The sequence below is a fragment of the Natrix helvetica genome (assembly GCF_964273705.1).
Source record: "Natrix helvetica genome assembly, chromosome: 3".
Classification (NCBI taxonomy): domain Eukaryota; kingdom Metazoa; phylum Chordata; class Lepidosauria; order Squamata; family Natricidae; genus Natrix; species Natrix helvetica.
This window is the reverse complement of record NC_138549.1, coordinates 86,722,525-86,740,876: the sequence shown is the minus strand read 5'-3', so window position 1 is coordinate 86,740,876 and position 18,352 is coordinate 86,722,525.

The window sequence follows — 18,352 nt, the reverse complement described above, 5'->3', positions numbered from 1 at the left end:
GAGGAAAAGAAGTGTGATCCGGTTTCAATAGGCTCACATGAAACACAAGATAAATCCTACTAAGGTTCTTAGGCAACTCCAATCTTATGGATACAGGATTTATGATTTTCACAATGGGGAACAGACCTACATACTTCGGTCCCAACTTTTTCGACTTTTGGGTGGCTTGCAGAAACTTGGTGGACAAAAACACCCGATCCCCAACTTTGTATTCTTTCAGCTTAACCCTCTTCTTATCTGCCTGTTTTTTGTGAGCCTGATGGGCTGCCTGCTATGCCTTGTGAGTCATGGGCCAAAATTGTCAAAGTTGATCACTCCACTCAGATAAGGACAGAATTTGCAGTTTCTCTTGAGGTAATTCAGGAATCGGTACAAAGTCCTGGCCAAACACAACTTTAAAGGGGGTCATGCCAGTACTGCTGTGCACAGTTATTTTATGCCACCTCAGCATGTGGTAACAGTTCAGCCCAATTATCCTGTTGATAATTGATGAAACACCGGACGTACTGTTCCAAAATAGAATTAGTCCGTTCGCAAGCCGCATTAGTCTGAGGATGGTGGGCCGAGCTTAGCCCCTGGACGGAGCCAATCAACTTCAGGAACTCATTCCAAAAGAGGGAGGTGAATTGAACCCCCCTATCCAAAATTATGTGCTCAGGTACTCCATGTAACCGATATACATGTGAAATAAACAATTTAGCCAACGACTTAGCTGACGGGATTTTGGAACAAGGCACAAAATGAACTTGTTTGGAAAACAGGTTGGTGATAACCCAAATCACGGTATTTCCTAGACTCTCTGGCAACTCAACAATGAAGTCCATTGATATCTCCTTCCATGGTGCCCCAGGGCAGGCAACACTTTGGAGAAGACCCTGGGGCTTCTTCGGTGGTCTTTTTGCTGCCGCACAGACAGGACAACTGGCTATGTAGGACTCAATGTCTTTTATCAATGAAGGCCACCAAAATTGCCTCTTAATCAAATGCAAAGTCTTTACAAATCCAAAATGGCCCGCCATTCTTAAATTGTGGGCCCGTTGAAGAACAACTGGTTTCAGGTTAGTAGGAACATACAACTTAGCTCCTACCCAAGCTAGTCCATCTTTCATGATGCATTCATTTGAATGTTTCTTGAACCAGTCACCAGACTCAAGGCCCTCCTTGAGTTTGTTCATTAGGTCTGTAGTGATATCTAAGTCCATTGGGCCAAGGCCTTGGCTCCTAGTAACCATTGGGGCAACCAGATTTTTTGTTGGGATGACTGGATGAACCACGCTCAGCCTAGAGCTGTTGTACTGGGGAAGCCTAGACAAGGCATCAGCCATAAAGTTCTTCCCCCCCCCCCCGGATGTATTTGCAGATAAAGTTGAAACGGTTGAAGTGGTGTGCCCAACACACTTGTTTAGATGATAGCTCACGCGGGGTTTTCAATGCTTCCAAATTTTTGTGATCAATCCATACTTCAAAAGGGCGTTTTGCCCCTTCTAGGAAATGTCGCCAGATCATCAGAGCCCATCTGACAGCAAAAGCTTCCTTTTCCCATGTAGCCCATCTCCTCTCCGCCTCTGTAAGCTTACGTGAGTGTAAGTGCACGGCTGCAATCTATCCTCAGCATTCGTTTGAAGTAATATTGCCCCGACCGCCACGTCACTGGTATCAGCTTGAACGACAAATGGTGCATCCATATCCGGGTGTTTCAAAACAGGTTCTGCTGCAAAGAGTCGCTTTAATTTCTCAAAAGCAGCTTGACACTCCAAAGTCCCATTCAAAGGCTTACCCGGTCTAGGTTTGGTTTCCCCTTTTGATTTTAGAAGATTGGTAATGGGCAGTGTAATGCCAGCAAACGAGGGAATAAATTGATGATAAAAATTCACAAATCCCAAAAAACTTTCAATTGCTTGCGGGTCCGAGGAGGTGACCTTTCAGTGACAGCCTGGACTTTCGCCGGGTCCATCTTGATGCCACTGTGGGAGATGTGGTAGCCCAGGTAATCTATCTTCTCCTGATGAAATTCACATTTAGACAATTTGGCATAAAGTTCAGTGGCCTGGAGTTTTTTGAGGACTGATCGCACTAAAGTCCCGTGTTCATCACATGTTTCTGTGTAGATAAGGTTGTTATCAAGGTAGACTAACATGCCCTTGTAGAGGTGCTCATGCAGAACTTCATTTATTAATTGCATGAAAACTGCTGGCGCCCCCTGCAGACCAAACAGGAGTACTTTGAACTGAAAACATCCCAAAGAGCCATTGAAAGTAGTTTTCCACTCATCTCCATCTTTGATTCTGACTCTGTAGTAGGCCTCCCTTATGTCCAACTTTGTGAAAAACTTTCCTTTACCCAAGTGGGCCAACATATCTTTTATGAGTGGGAGGGGCATACATTTTCCACGTTAAGGTTTTTGTAGTTCACACATAAACGAAAAGAGCAACCTTTCTTTTCTCTAAACAATACAGGTGCGGCCACCCGTGGTCTAGCCGGCTCTATCCCCATTTCAAGTTTTTGTTCAATAAATTTTTGCAATACCTCCGTTTTGCGTGGAGTCATTGAATAAATTTGGGGTTTGGGGAGTTTTACCCCTGGGAGGATCTCAATGCTGCAATCAGTAGCATGGTGGTGGGGGGGGAATTTATCGGAAGCTTTTTCACTGAAAACATCCTTAAGGTCTCAATATTCTTTAGGGATTTTCTCTTCCCCCTCAATTTTTTCCTGCGCTGCAGCCGCTATTTAGGTTCAGCATTGGCTATGTGAGAGACCCTCCCCTTGCCCTCCGGGGGTTTAGCGGAATGGATGTGTAACCATCCTTTCCTCCAGTTCATGTATGGGTTCCATTTCTGTAGCCAGGGTAATCCTAGTATGAGGGGCCGATCCATCCCTGGTGCAACAATGAAACTTAAAGTTTCTTGGTGATCCCCCAATCCACATATCTACTGGTTCAGTCACAAAATGGGCAGGAGCCCCCCCAGCTACTGACCCATCCAACTGGCAAAAGGCAATAGGCACTTTCAAAGTTCGCAGTTTTAAGCCCATTTTCTCCACCACTTCTGGGCTAATTATGCAATGCGTGCATCCAGCGTCTAAAAGGGCCAGCATTTTTGCTTGGGCTCCAGTAGAGGACACTTTAAGTTCTATTGGAATGGTCATGGGGCCCGATCGTGGACTTACCAGATGGTCATCATCAGATTCAGTTTCACTTTTCCCAGAGAGAAAGGAGGGTCCTTCTTCCCCCTGGTTGGGAGGGAATTCTTCCACAGGTTCCACTCCTTTCATGGCGGTGTCCTTTCATTTCCCAGGTTGTTTGTCTAGCTTCCTGTCCCCAGCGGCAGGGGGCTTTGGGCAGTTCACTGCTCGGTGCCCCTCCTTCCCGCAGCAGAAACAAGCAGTAGACCAGGGCTTGCTTGCAGACCAACTTTTTCCTCACTTCGGAGCTCCTCTGGGGGGAGGGCGATTTTTACCTTTCTCACTGTCTTCCCGGTATTTATTCCTGGCGAGGTCAATCTCCATGGTGGCCGCCAAATTGTACCAGCGTTGCAAGTTGCGGGGGGAGGAACTGTTAACATAGTACTGGTATATATATTGGTTCAGGCCATCCATAAAACTGTCCATCAAAGCCTCCTCTGACCTTCCCGCATATACACCGTCAATTCACGAAACTCTTGGATGTATTCAGCCACTAGATTTTTTGCCTAAGTAAGGGTTTTCATCTTGGTTCTGGCTTTTCGCTCAGTGAGCGGGTCATCAAAGTGTTTTCTCAGGGCGGCCATAAACCTATTATAGTTCTTCAGCAGGGGGGAATCATTGTTATGCAGAGCGACCATCCAGGCTGCTGCTTTGTTCTCCAATGCCAGTGGTAGGCAAGCCGCGGCTCGCAAGCCACATGCAGCTCTTTACACCCTTTAATGCGGCTCTTCTGTGTGCCGGGCGCCCGCTCCCCTCCCTCCTCTCGGGCGGCCACCCCAAAAGTCAGGACTCTGCAGCTAGCCTCTGTAATTGTGCCTATGTTTTCCACGGCGTGGAGCAGCAGCAAGCAATGATTCCGGAGGCCATCAGTGGGGGGGCAGGGTCCCCCCTCACGTTCCTCATCTTCCCGGATGGCCCCCGGGAATCATCACTCGCCGCGCAGAATCTCGCCACTGCTCTACGCCATGGAAAACAGGCGCGCGCGCACAGCTCAGAAAATTACAGCCTCGGAGACTTCGTAACGGCGGGAACTTGTTGTCACTCACCCGGGCTTTTGCAGAAGCTTCCCTCCGAAGCGTTCCAAGGGAGGAAGGGCCAGTTGGGAAAGGGGCTTTGCTCCTGCTCTGGGCTGTAAGCTTCCCTCTGAAGTCTTGGGATGTTCTGAGGAGCCCCCCAAGGCAAAACGCCGCTGCCTGGTAGTTAAAAGTACCTCTCTGATTCTGTCAGACTCTGTCAGTCTCTCTCTGATTCCCTCTCTCACTCCCTCTCTCTGTTCCTCTCTCTGTCTGTCTGTCTGTCTGTCTGTCACACACACACACACACACACACACACACACTGTGGTCACCTTGTTGAGTGTTCCAATCACATTTGAAACACTCAACAACTGGCCTGCATTTATGGTATTTTGCAGCATTCTGCAGTCATAGGACCAATTTTGGTCCTATGACTGCAGAATGCTGCAAAATACCATAAATGCAGGCCAGTTGTTGAGTGTTTCAAATGTGATTGGAACACTCAACAAGGTGACCACAGTGTGTGTGTGTGTGTGTGTGTGTGTGAGACAGACAGACAGAGACAGGAACAGAGAGAGGGAGTGAGGGAGGGAATCAGAGAGAGAGACTGACAGACACACACACACGCACACACAGAGACAGAGAGAAACAGAGAGGGGGAGGGAGGGAGAGAAAGATAGACAGACAGAGAGAGAGAGAGACACAGAGTGAGTGATTAAGTGAATGAGTGAGAGACAGACACACCCACATACACAGAGTGACAGAGAGAGAGGAAGGGAGGGGAGAGAGACAGAGGGAGAGACAGAGACAGACACACACACACACAGAGTGAGTGAGAGACAGACAGACACACACACAGAGTGACAGAGATGGGGGAAGGAGGAGAGAGAGACAGACAGATAGACACCCAGAGAAAATGACAGAGGGAGACAGAGAGAGAGAGAGAGAGAGAGGGAGAAAGAAAAAGAAAAAAGAAAGAAAGTGGGAGAGAGAGATGAAATTAAAAACAACAACATACAAACCTGACTTACTCAAACTATCCAAGGCCAATGTTCACATTAGTGGTTGTGACTTTGTCAGTCATTGTCAGGATGTAATTTTCTCTACATTGTAAGGCAAATTTTACGGAATTTAACGTTATCGATAAATAATATCGTTCTAAAGTTTTTGTTTTATTAGTTGTGTTATTTGTATCCCCCCGACCTATGTGGATACTTGCATGCAGAATATTCTCAATAAAAACTTATTGAAACTAAAAACAGTGTACCATCCTATGTATTTTCGGTTTTAAAAATGTGGCTCTCAAAATAAATTTCAATCGTGGTTTTGGTGAGATTTGGCTCAGTTGAAAAAAAAGGTTGCCCACCACTGTCCAATGCCATGGTAATGCCTTGGCCTCCTCGTTGGGGAGATCCTCTCCAAACTGTTGCATGAAATTCCAGACCTGGACCTGGAAAAATCCTAGCTCCTTTGGGTCACCTCCAAATTTCACACCAAGAGGAGCAACTTTTGCCATCCGGCGTCTGTGGGGTGGTCCCCCCTTGAAACGGCTCTCGCGGCTGCTGCTGCTGGGGCTATCCCATCCTGATCAGCTCCGCTGTCTGCCCCCAGGGCCCTCCTGGGTGAGACAGGTCCTCTGTAGGTCTCTCTTCTTGATCAGGGAAATCAGCTTCTCTTCCTGACCTGCCCTCATGAAAACAACATTTCTCCCAAGCCTCCTGGAAGAGTTTCGTAGCGTGGGACATCATGATATCCTCTTCTTTGGCTTCCTGCCAGGCAACTACTGGCCGCCGACGTCGGCTTGTTGTAACTCCAGCCAGAATTTCCTCAGGATCATACTACTGTCCCACTCCCAATGACCACCTGGGGCGGACGGATCTTTCCTCCAAATTCAGTTCTGCCATCTGCTCCATCTCCAAGGGACATGAGGATCCAGCAGCCCCCATGTTGTCCTCCTGGTCGCTGCCCGGGTTGGACATTTTTTTTGAAGGTTTTGTTTTTATTACACTCCCCTCAGAAGGTGTTAGCTCCAGGATGAGTGTGAAAGTGAGACTTTGCTTAATGTCAAGCATGCCTCCTTCAGCAACCAAGAAAGAAACCACTTAACTCCATTGGTAGAATTAAGGGTACTTTTACTGGTTATGAAAATATAGCAGCAAAGTAAAGCAAGTTCTGAGGTAGAAACGCGTGAAATCATACATATCAAACATTTGCCTAACCCCCTCCCCGCAAAAATCTCCATCCCATTGCCCAATCTGCAAATCCCTTAGGTGTCATGTGGGTGCATCTCCAAGAAGCATCATCAGGTTGGTATGCAGGATGGTTGGCCTTGACCAACTCCAAACATCGCCCATCAGCATGCGCAGAAGATGATGAGAACAAAACTCCCTTTTTAACTATCACTCCTGTACCAATTATTCCCATCCCAAATTCCATGACCCCCTCCCCGTTTCCATGGCAGCCGAAAGCAAGAAGCGAAGCAGAGGCTGACAGGTATAAATGTTATCATAATGACACCTTTGTTTTCTTAAAGATCTCCAGCATGACATTTGTCCTTTTGGTTTTATCTTTATTATCTGGAAAGCATTTGATATTAGCAGGAGACAATTTTGGGGAGTCAAACTAAGACTATGATCAATCTCTCTTTTGAACGGGGGGAGACCCTTCCTTCATAAAACACTGCTTTATTCATCCATAGTAACAAGATGGCCATTGTTTACAGACTTGTGAGACATGTTGACCCTCCCCAAATGTATGCAAAGCAATGATGTCAAGATGCAGGTTCCTCCTCCCCCAGCCCATAGGTTTGATTAAAATTTGTTTTTTCTTTTCTTTTCATACTATTGTGTTCATTTTAGAGTCCCCACTATGGTTTTTATACAATTTCCATCTCAGAGTAGCAGAAAATTGTCTGAAGCATTAGACTTTTCAATCATTACTTAATCACCAGCCTGTCCCACCACAAAGAAGCTAAAGGCAGCAAGGATTGTCTTCCATTGGCCATTTCGCATTCAGCTAGGTTTTATGCAGCATTCAGCTGCATGAAATCATTTTAATCACACCCTTATCAATATCACTAATGTCTGAGAGCACAAAAGAGTACGAGAGGAACCTTGCATTATTATGGTTGGTCACAAATGTTTAGACAGGATTTGGCATTTTTATCTACCTATCAAGTCTTTCCCTGGGATAGGCAGACGTTGTTGTTTGGTGGTGTTGAAACTATTGTCGCAAGATGCAAGTTGTTCCAAGTAAAGCTGCAATTGATTGATGGTGATTTTGTCAATGCCTATGGTGTTCAAGTTGTACTCCAGTTGTTTTGGGATTGAACCAAGGCTGATACTATCTTTGCTTTCTTTTGCCACACTCATTATATTTCTATTTGCAGGTCGTTGTATTTTGCTATTTTTTCCAGTTCTTTATTTTCTATACTGTTTTTTCCCCAGGTACTGTCAGGTCCACTGTTGACACTTTTGTCTATCTTATCAAAAAGTGTTAGGTCTAAGGTGTCATATGGCAATTATTTGTCTGTTTGAATTCTAAAGTCCCAGAGCACTTCCCTTTCTATTACTTTGTCTAGTTTCTGGTCCCACCAGTTCCTCCTTGTAGCTTTAGTACAGCTTCACTGTCCTTCAAATATTCTTTCAATTCCTTTTCCCTTCTTCAACTAACTGGTATACACACAATTGTTCGTGTCAATCTATGCTCCTTTGTAAGTAGAGTCTGTCAACATAGGTGTATGGATGAAGGATATGATTAACTACATTAATTGCATTCATTTTCTGGTCTTCCTATCCAGGGCTTCTAGTTTTGCTTGACTTTAACCAACTGTTACAACCAGTGTTAATTGCCTTAATTACATTTTCTCCACTGAGTTTGGACTTTAAGATATTCTTCACTCTCATGGTGTATTCACTTCTAACCTTTTTCTTGACTTCAGTGTGCTTGATGTTGTCAGCTTGAAGGATGCCCTGGTATTTGCAGTGACTGTCTTTAACCAGACTCTTGATGTTATTTCCATAGGGCATCATGATTCCTTCAGTTTTCACTAGTTTTGCACTTTTTTCCAATATCCTCTTTTCATTGGACCCAAGGTGCTTTTTCAAAAGGCCACTGGCCTTTCTAGATTTTCTTTGATGATGTTTCGCTTCTCATCCAAGAAGCTTCTACAGCTCAGAGCTGAAGAAAAGAAAAACCAGAAAGTCCAGTGGCCTCTTGAAAAAGCACCTTTGGGACAACCATGACCTGGATCATTGAGAATCTCCATAGACATCTTCTCATTGGATTTGTTTTTAATAACATAACATTATTTCTTTGGGTTTTTTAAAACTTTGTATATAAACAACTTTTTTTCTACTAGTCCTGCAGCTGCTGGTCCAGTTAGTTTAGCCAATAGATCTGAGTCCTGTGTAACCCATTGTCACCAGATGTCTATGAACCCCAACACTCAGAGCAGTCCTTGTTGACCCAGGTGACAATCAAACGGGTATGGGTTTCTGTAAGTTACATCTCATAAACATTATTTATGGAAGTAACACTCGTCATCTGGTTCTTTAAATGAGACCTGTCCAGTATGGTTGACCCTCTGACACAGTTCTCATCTTCCTCAGAGCGCACAAGCCCCACAACCATGTCAAGGTTATGGCTCACTGGGGGATGATGATTGATGACACTGATGATGCTTAGGGTACTTTATGTGAAGGCTTGGCATAACTTTACAATTGGCACTTGTTCATTCTAATATTAGAATTTAGCTCTTTTGTTAAGGATAGTCAATCTTGGTTTGGCCTTGGTTACAGTTCATTTGTGAGCCCAGAAACACTGGTCTCTCCCCACTCCCCTTCTAGCCTCTATCATACAGGCAGCTGTATTCCCATTACTAGAAATGCTTGTCTTCCTGAAATTATTGACTTCAGGGACTGAGCCACTGTTATTTTCTTTTTCCCCCAAGCAAAAAATAGGTTCCTCATCGTGTTTAAGAAATTTCTTTGTATTGCTTAGAATTTAGAATTTGTCTGTCTTTCCCCTTCAATCACCGAAGAGTTAAAATATTTGGACAAAACAGATGGTTATAAATTTGCCATCATGCTATCATTTCATCTTCATAATTGGAATTATAGCATAGCAGCTGGGAAACTTCCCCTAATAGCAACAGCTCATTTCTTTCTATATCACCACACACATGCAGGGGTACATGCACTAAAAGAAGTGTTTTATGTTCAGGCACTTTTATTTAAATTACCATTTTCACGTATGGATATGGTTTTTAACTTTCCCAATTTCCAGCTATGCCATAGGCTTTATATTTTGTTTCTGTTTCTCCATGGAATTTATCTTGACATTATGGGCATTGGCCAATATGGGAATTGACTACTGGTAAATGGGATAATCCTAGACTGAAAACTGTGGCTCAATCTTTCTCTTTTTTGGTGATTCCTGGGCAAAAAAATATATGAAATTAACACTTTGGATCAGTTCTTTCTTAATCAGTCTTTTAAAACATCGGATATTTTGCAAAAAGATTTTGAATTACCTAAACAAATTGTCAAATCATACAACTTTTGACTTTACAATTTGAATTTGATGCCTTAGCAGTGCCTGAAATGCCTAAATCATTAATATTATTGGGGGGGGGGGAAACATTGGAGATTTTGTGGATAATTGGAATAAAAACTTGGGCTAGACCAGTGGGTCTCAACCTTCCTAATGCACTTCCTAACCCTTAGATCTTCCTAACCCTTTAATACAGTTCCTCATGTTGAGGTGACCCCCAGCCATAAGATTATTTTATGTTTTCCGTTTTTTTTTTTTTAAATATGTGTTTTCCAATGGTTTTAGGCGACCCCTATGAAAGAGTCGTTCGACCCCAAAAGGGATCCGACCCACAGGTTGAGAACCACTGGGCTAGACTGTTCTAACAAATCAATCAGTTGGATTGTTGGACAATGGTACATTTTGAGTTTAATATTAATGTGATGGTTACTGTTATGCTAGGAAAAGAAATATGAGTTAATAAAGATGTAAACCTGATATTAGATTACATTCCCACCCTTTGGAAAGTATCAAAATATAAATAACTTTGGGTTTGTCGCACATGGAAGGAAGAGGCATGCTCAGTTTCTACATTGTCTTCTATCACTATCTTAGAAAGTTCAAATCAATATTGCCTAATATAATGATCAAGTTTTAATTATTTCTTTTTTAAGAACTAAGGGTTTTTTTTTCCATACATTTATTCCAACATGTATTTTCCTTCCCTCCTCATTGATTTCTATGCTTTTTCTATAATTCCAGCTACTGTGATCCTTCTTTTCCTGTTGAAGGAATAAGACATTTTTCCTAAAATGTACTAAAAGCAAAAGTAGACGAGGCTTCTTTCTCTTTAGTGGGGATTTGGTGGTGGCAGCTTTGGGAATGGGCTAATTATTGATCCTCAGTCACAGGCTATTTTATTGGTTAGCTAAAGGAGGAAAACTGATTGGCTTATGGTTCCCTTTGTTTTAAGATCAGAAGGAGGAAAGATGACCAGTTACCAAGTTCAGACAGATGGACAGAAAATGGAAACCCAGAAGGGGTGGAAATGCCCAAGGAATTCATGTTACACTTGCTCAAAAAAAAACAAAACCTAAGCATTATACCATTCATCTTATTCTCCCTATGGAAAGTCACTGCTGTACTGAGCACTGAAGTCCCATTCAGACAGCAGGACCTAAACTATATATTGTAGGATATATGTCTAATATGAATAATAAGCATTCAGCTTTTTTCAGAATTGAAAGAAAATCATGCAAAGACTTGAGTGAATTATGCAAACCTCCGTATATCAATGCTACCATTTCTTGGTGCTCCAGTATTTTTATATTTGTTTTTTTTTTTTAAAAAAAACCTTCTTTAGAATTTTGCAGTGTTGTATTGTCTCTATTAAAATAGCCATATAGGTATTTCCCAGGTTGGTACACACACACACACACACACACACACACACACACACACCAGCATTCTTGGAGAAGGACATTCCTGTCTCTTATGCATAAAACATGTATGCATATTCATCTAAAACATTTGGGGGGAAAAATGTACCAGTTATAATTAGCATGTTTTGTGCATCTATTTTCTTTGCTATTAAATAACAAATGTGTAGTAACCATAGCAACAGAAACCATCACATGGTGCTGGTGCTATTTTGGGGATAACATAAGTACCTTTCTTAAAGAAGCATTCACACCTCTGAGCTATGAATTTTAATAATTTTAAAGAAGAATATCTGGTATGAACAGTTTTATTCTTTTTGCATCGTGATAATTGACTTACCTGGAAGTAAATGGCATTGATTTCAGTAGCACTTACTTCTGAGTAGACACATGTAATATTCTGTGATATGAAAACTGCATTCAAAGGATGCTGTTATGTATTTCCCCTTCTTGCCCATCAACGCCTTCTCCCTCCTTGCTTTTAATTTATTTTTAAGGGGTTTGGGAGAGGAGAGAGGATGAGAAAGAAGAAAGTGAAAAATACTTTTGAGAAACACAAAAGTGTGTGTCGGTGTATCTTTAAATCATGCTTTGTAGCAATGCAATTTCCAGATGGTTGCATGGATACAGGCAGAGGCAGGAATTCTTGGGCCATATTAAAAGGGCAAAATTAACTGACAGGCTTTACATAATTTAAATATTTTGCTGTACACTATTTGCATAATCTGCATATCTCTTTAAAATAGTAGGATGGAGAAGTTCTGCAAGAGAACAGGAACAGCCAACTCAATGGTGAACAACATGGCTTATATACATACATCATATACATATACATACACACATACACACACACACACACACACACAGTTTGAGGCAACTGAGAAGGAAAAGGAGAAGGAGAAGATCTATCTACACATCATTTAAAGGGTCCTAGCTATTTAGAAAGTTGTTCAGCCTAGATGGAATTTTTCCAAACTTGAATAGAAACCATGCATTCCCTTTGCTCATATATAAATAGGACTTGGAGGTGTGGTGGCACAGTGGTTGGAATGGAGAGTTGCAGCCTAAGTCTGCCCACAGCCAGGAGTTTGATTCTGATGAGGCTCAAGGTTAGCCTTCCATACTTCCGAGATCAGTAAAATGAGGACCCAGATTGTTGAGGGCAATATACTGACATTTGTAAACCACTCAGAGAGTGCCGTAAAGCACTACAGAGTGGTACATAAGTATAAGGGCTATTGCTATTGGAATGCATCAAAGAGCACTATGGAGGGTACAGCTACGGTGACATTCAAATTCTCAACTTTGCATCATATCCTTTGAATCATCAGAACTCATGGACTGATCTCTCTGCAAAATAGGTAAGTTAACAATAAAAGTAACGGCCATCCAACGCAGTGTTTTTAGGACTATGCTCGTACATATAGTATTCTATTTCTATAAGACAATAACTGGTCGATAAAGTGGGTCGAACATTTGTTGAGTAGCCTTGGTTGAATGAAAAGGCCCTCTCTGACAAAATCCTCTTCAGTGTCAGCATTATCAATATCACCGATGTCAAACTTCTCTTAAATGGATAATAAACACTTTTTTGGGTAAAAAATAATTTTTCTAAGTGATGGTAGCTTCTAATTAACTGCTTCTGACATTTGCTTGGATTCATCAAAATTACCTCTAGAAAATCTTTTATTTCTGTGCTGCCCTTCAGGAAAAGTGGTAGGTTAACTTACAATTGATAATACAAATAAATATATTTCTGATAACAAATGTGTTATAAAATAGCAGAAAGCAATAGTTTAAAAACTCTATAGTTCACATTACTGACTGGATTGTTCTCACAATACTATGGGCAATCAAATTTGGCTGCATTATGTTATTAATGACAGCAGATACATGCAATTGAGGTTGATGACAACACAATGCAATCAAAATGACTTAATTTTATAATGGGATAACTGGAAGCTGACTAAGTTAATCTAAGTCGAGACCAAGAGTGTACACAATCAATGAAATGCAGGCAACCTTTTTGCAAGAAGTACTAAAAAATCCTCAGAATGGGACCCAGAAATCCTAAATGATGAGAAGTAATTGTGAACAATTACAGCTCACTTTTTTTTTACATAAATGTTAATAATGAGAATTGATGTGGATGTATGATTGCCAAGAAGCTACTCTCTTAACAAAGGATTTTACGACACTCAAGAAACATTTCATTCTCTTAATGCAATATTTCTCTTTCTGGTTTAAGAACAAATTAAATGATTAATTAGTTATAGTCATATTATTCAAGGCCCATTTTATTAACTATTTTATAGTATATATTTTATTAAGGCTTCAGAATCACCCTATATTTTGGGTCCAACTCAATTTACATAGTTTTATATGTATGTATCTTGTATTTCAAAGATTGCTTTCTCAACCATCTAAGTTGCTTTAGTTTCTGAATACTATGGAAATACAAATAAAAAAGATTGCTGTCATTTGATTCGGACCGGATCCTTTTAACTGAGAACTTCTTTATAATCTATTTCTGGGCATGATTACTTTTAACTGTGCCAAATCGATCTACAGATACTCCAAATTTTCTAGAGGATTCAATTACCCAACTTGGAAAAGGCAACTGATTGCTGTAATAGTAGAGAGTGTTTCTATCCATTGTATGGAAATTGAATACAGCTCAGCATTGTTAATTCCAGGTTTACTGCTAATGCCAGTAACTGATGCTTCATTCATTAAAACTGCAAGAAGTAAAATTTGATTTTATTGCAGAACGGTATGTTTTACTGTAAACAGTGTGTTTCAAAAATCCAAGGCCAAAGCCAGGCAATCTGTGCTCAGAGAACAAAAGCAAGACAAAATGTACTGGCCAAGATTGATGATACACTGCTCAATCCTTCTAGTCAATATTGACTGAAAAGGGAAAGATCACAGTGTACTTCATGCGGTCGTGTGTAGACAGTTCCAAACCCTATACCAGTGTTTCTCAACCTCTACCACTTGAAGAAGTGTGGACTTCAACTCCCAGAATTCCCCAGGCAGAGTGGGGAATTCTGGGAGTTGAAGTTCATACCTCTTCAAGTGACCAAGGTTGAGAAACTCTGCTCTACGCAGGGCTCTGATTTCATGCATGCTTATTATACTCTAGAGAGAACTCATACATTTTACCACTCAAGTAATTGGCTTAGGAGAAACAGCCATCTCAGCTTAGTTACGTATGAACTACCGTACCTTCAGGGGTGGGTTTCAAAAATTTCAGCAACGGGTTCTCTGCCTGGTTGTTGGGTGGGCGTGGCCATGGTGGGTATGGCCCAGTTGGCCTCCTGTTCTACTGCGGGGGTCTGTTTTTGCTCTCCCCAGGTTCCGGAGGCTTTCCTCCAGCCTCTGGGAGGGTGAAAACTGCCTCTCCTGGGCTCTGGAGGCCCTTTGGAGGCCAGAAATGAACCAGCCTCCCAGAACTTCCAGGACGCCCATTTTCCCCCTCCGAGCACAGGCCCTGCACTTACGTCGCATCCAAAACAGGTCGTGTGGAGACTCCTCGGAGGGTAGGGGTGGGAGGGGCCAGCCAGGTGTGGGATTTGAAGGTTTTCTGAACCAGGCATAGCATTAGCTATGGGTTCTCCTGAACCCAGGCAAACCCATAGCAGCTCACCCCTGACCGTTCCCTTCTAAAGGAAGGATTTTCTGAAAATCAACCAGTTCTGTCAAATAGGAAAAGCAAGCGGAGTCAGCTTTCAAACTGAATTTGAAGGGAGGGAGTTCTGAATCAGTTCTGTGCAACTCTTGACGATCTTCCCAGTGCTTCAAAAAATCTTCCAAATTCTTCTTAGATCTTCAAATCAGTGTTTGAACTGAAAATTGTGGTTTAGGCACCCCCTTAATTGTAGCAATCTTAGATTCACAAAAATAGTCCCTAGGGTAGCGATGCCGAACCTTTTTTGACTCACGTGCCATAAGGGGGGGAGCACAGGGGGGTAGTGCCTGGGCGTGCCACACCCATAATGCAATGCGCAATCCCCTCCCAGTGTGCATGCATGCATGAGAGGTGCGCCCCCCCCCCAATTTTTCCATGCTTTTTTCACCCTCCCCAGGTTCCAGAGGCTTTATAGGAGCCTGGGGAGGGCGAAAACAGCCTCCGCCCCCCGGAAGCCCTCCGGAGGCTTCAGGGACCTTCAGGAGGCTTCCCTGGAGCCTCCGAAGGGCAAAAAACAACCCTATGAGCAAACCGGAAGTCACTTCTGGTTTGCTCGTAGGGTCGGTTTAAGCCCTCCGGAGGCGTCAGGGACCTTCAGGAGGCTTCCCTGAAACCTCCGGAGGTCTAAAAAGGACCCTATGAGCAAACCTGAAATGACTTCTGAAGGTCCCTGAAGCGTCCGGAGGCGCTTAAACCAACCCTACGAGCAAACTGGAAGTCCGTTCCCAAACTTCCTGTTTGCCCATAGGGCCTCAGGGGGGGAGGCTCTTTTCACCCTCCCCAGGCTCCTATAAAGCCTCTGGTGCCTGGGGAGGGTGAAAAATGGCTTTTAAAAAGGCTGAACTCAGCTGGCATGCCCTGACAAATGGCTCCGCGTGCCACTTGTGGCATGCGTGCCATAGGTTTGCCATCCCGGTCCTAGGGCTTTTTTTTTTTTTTTTGCAAGATGGTGGCTTGGGGTTTTTTGTGGTTCTTTTTTTGAAAAACTGCTCCCGTTTTGTGTTTATTTTCAGATACAAGAGACAATTTTCACATTATTAACTGGGAAACTGTGGGTTCAAGTCCTACTTTAGCCTCACCTCATAGAATGATTGTTGTGGGGGGGAAATAGGAGGAAGAATATGTATTGGATATGTTCCTCCCTTGAATGATTTGTAAAAATAATAAAGACAGGATACAACTAAATAATGTTAACTACTGTAGTTAATAGTACATTAAGACAACCTGCTTAGGTATGGAATCTCACTAATTTATATTAGGATGTAATAGCTGCTACCCAAACTTTTCGACTTCTTGTCTGATCAAAAGACAAGGGGCCAAACCTCACCAAAAGTGAGTCACTTCACACCTGGAAGACCTCAGAAACAAATTGGTCATTTGCAATCTAATTAAAATACAGAAAGCAAGTTTCTTCCTACTTCTGCTGCTGCTTGGCTACTGAAAACAGAAGATAGAAGGAAACACCCCTTGTAGATCCTGAGGTTTGAAGTCCAGAATATGTGGAGAACCTCTAATTAGGGAAGGGTAATAAAAAATCTGGGTGCTGAGCAAAACTATCTTGCTTCTTTGGAATAAAAATGAGAGAAGGGAAAATAATTACATCTATTTTCCCTAAGTGCAAATTTGGGGGTGAAGAAAAAAGCCAATGTGGGTGGTGAAGGTAAATCTTACGGATTGTTTCATTAATTAAAAGAGTAAGAAACAGGAATATTGGCTGGAAGCAAGTCCAAGAGAGGTCAAGTTCCAGAAATGGAGCAGACATCCAGAAATGTTTTGGGACTGATGGTTTGTCCTTCAGGACAATCTTCTGCATGGCAAATCAAAAGTAAATCCTATTGAATCTTACTTCCAGGGAAGGGGCATAGGTAAAGAGGAGGAAGAGAAGAGTCCTTAAAAACTGATTTTGATAGGTATGCAAAAGCTATGAATCAGGAACAAGTCCTAAGTATTTATTTTATTTATTTATTTCGTCAAGCATGAATTAGATAACAGATATAAGTATAAGCATGTTTATGAATACATGGAATGAATACGAATACAAGGGAATATTAGGACAGGGATGGTAGGCATGCTGGTGCGCTTATGCACGCCCCTTAAAGACCTCTTAGGAATGGGGTGAGGTTGACAGTAGACAGTCTCACGTTAAGGTTTTGGAGGATTAGGGAAGAAACCCCAGTGTCAGGTAGTGCATTCCAGGCATTGACCACTCTGTTACTGAAGTCGTATTTTCTGCAATCAAGTTTGGAGTGGTTTACCATAAGTTTGTATCTATTGTGAGCTCGTATGTTGTTGTGGTTGAAGCTGAAGTAGTCATTGACTGGTAGAACATTGTAGCAGATAATTTTATGTACTATGCTTAGGTCAGATCGAAGACGGCGAAGTTCTAAGTTGTCTAAGCCCAAAATTTCAAGTCTGGTGGCATAAAGTATTTTATTGCAAGGAGAGGAGTGGAGGATTTTTCTCGTGAAATATCTCTAGACTCGTTCGATTATATTAATGTCTGATATGCAGTGTGGGTTCCAGACAGATGAGCTGTATTCAAGAATTGGTCTAGCAGAAATTTTATATGCCCTAGTTTGCAGTTCAATATTACCAGAGAAGAAGCTTTGCGAGATTAGGTTAACAACTCTTAATGCCTTTTTGGCAATGCTGTTACAGTGAGCTTTGGCACTTAGAGTACTCCGAGAGTGGAGGGTTGTCTACATATAGTATAAAATATGACTTCCCATGGAAATTTCCCTTCCCACCCAGCTACACCACAGTAGAAATTCATCTATTCTTTCCCAGCTACTACAAGCTTGTGACAAGGAGAAGGAGGAGGCAGCATTTCATATTCATGTAATTTAGCTGGCAGTGCTTTGCAATACATTGAAATGATTTGAGATTGTATGTGTATAAACCTTCTGAGAAGTGCGGCGAGAAGAAAATCGTCCCGCTTCCCAGTTCTGCAGCAGATGAAAATATTTAATGGGATATAGTTGTCTCTTTATGTTTAATCCTTACAAATGCATTCTCATCACTGATTTGGAGAAAATAGAAAATATAAATTATGCCTGGAGATGAATGTATCAGGCTAAGGAGGTATTGCCATCTTAGATGTTCTGGCGAGGAAAGAGTGTTGTGGAATTCAGTTTGCAGGTGTATCACACCATTTTCCAATCCGAAGGATATATTATTTCGAAATAGGTCTGACATCAAAGATATGTCTGTGAATATGGGAAGAAATATTGATTTTGGCCTCACTCCCCTGTATAATAGCAAAGCTTTGGGTGTCTATTTTGAAGATTCAGGACGCAGGGGCGCACACTCTCTTAATCATAAATATTTTCCCAATGGTCATATTTGAAAGGGGAAAAAAAGTTTGCTTGTTTTTTCCTCCTGCCAGGAAAATTTCTGAGTCATGTCAGTTGAAGAACTAAGCTCATTTTACTAGATTCTATCACAGCTTGCTTCCAGCTGGTGCTCTCTAAGCATCTTGAGAACAGTTGCATCAGGG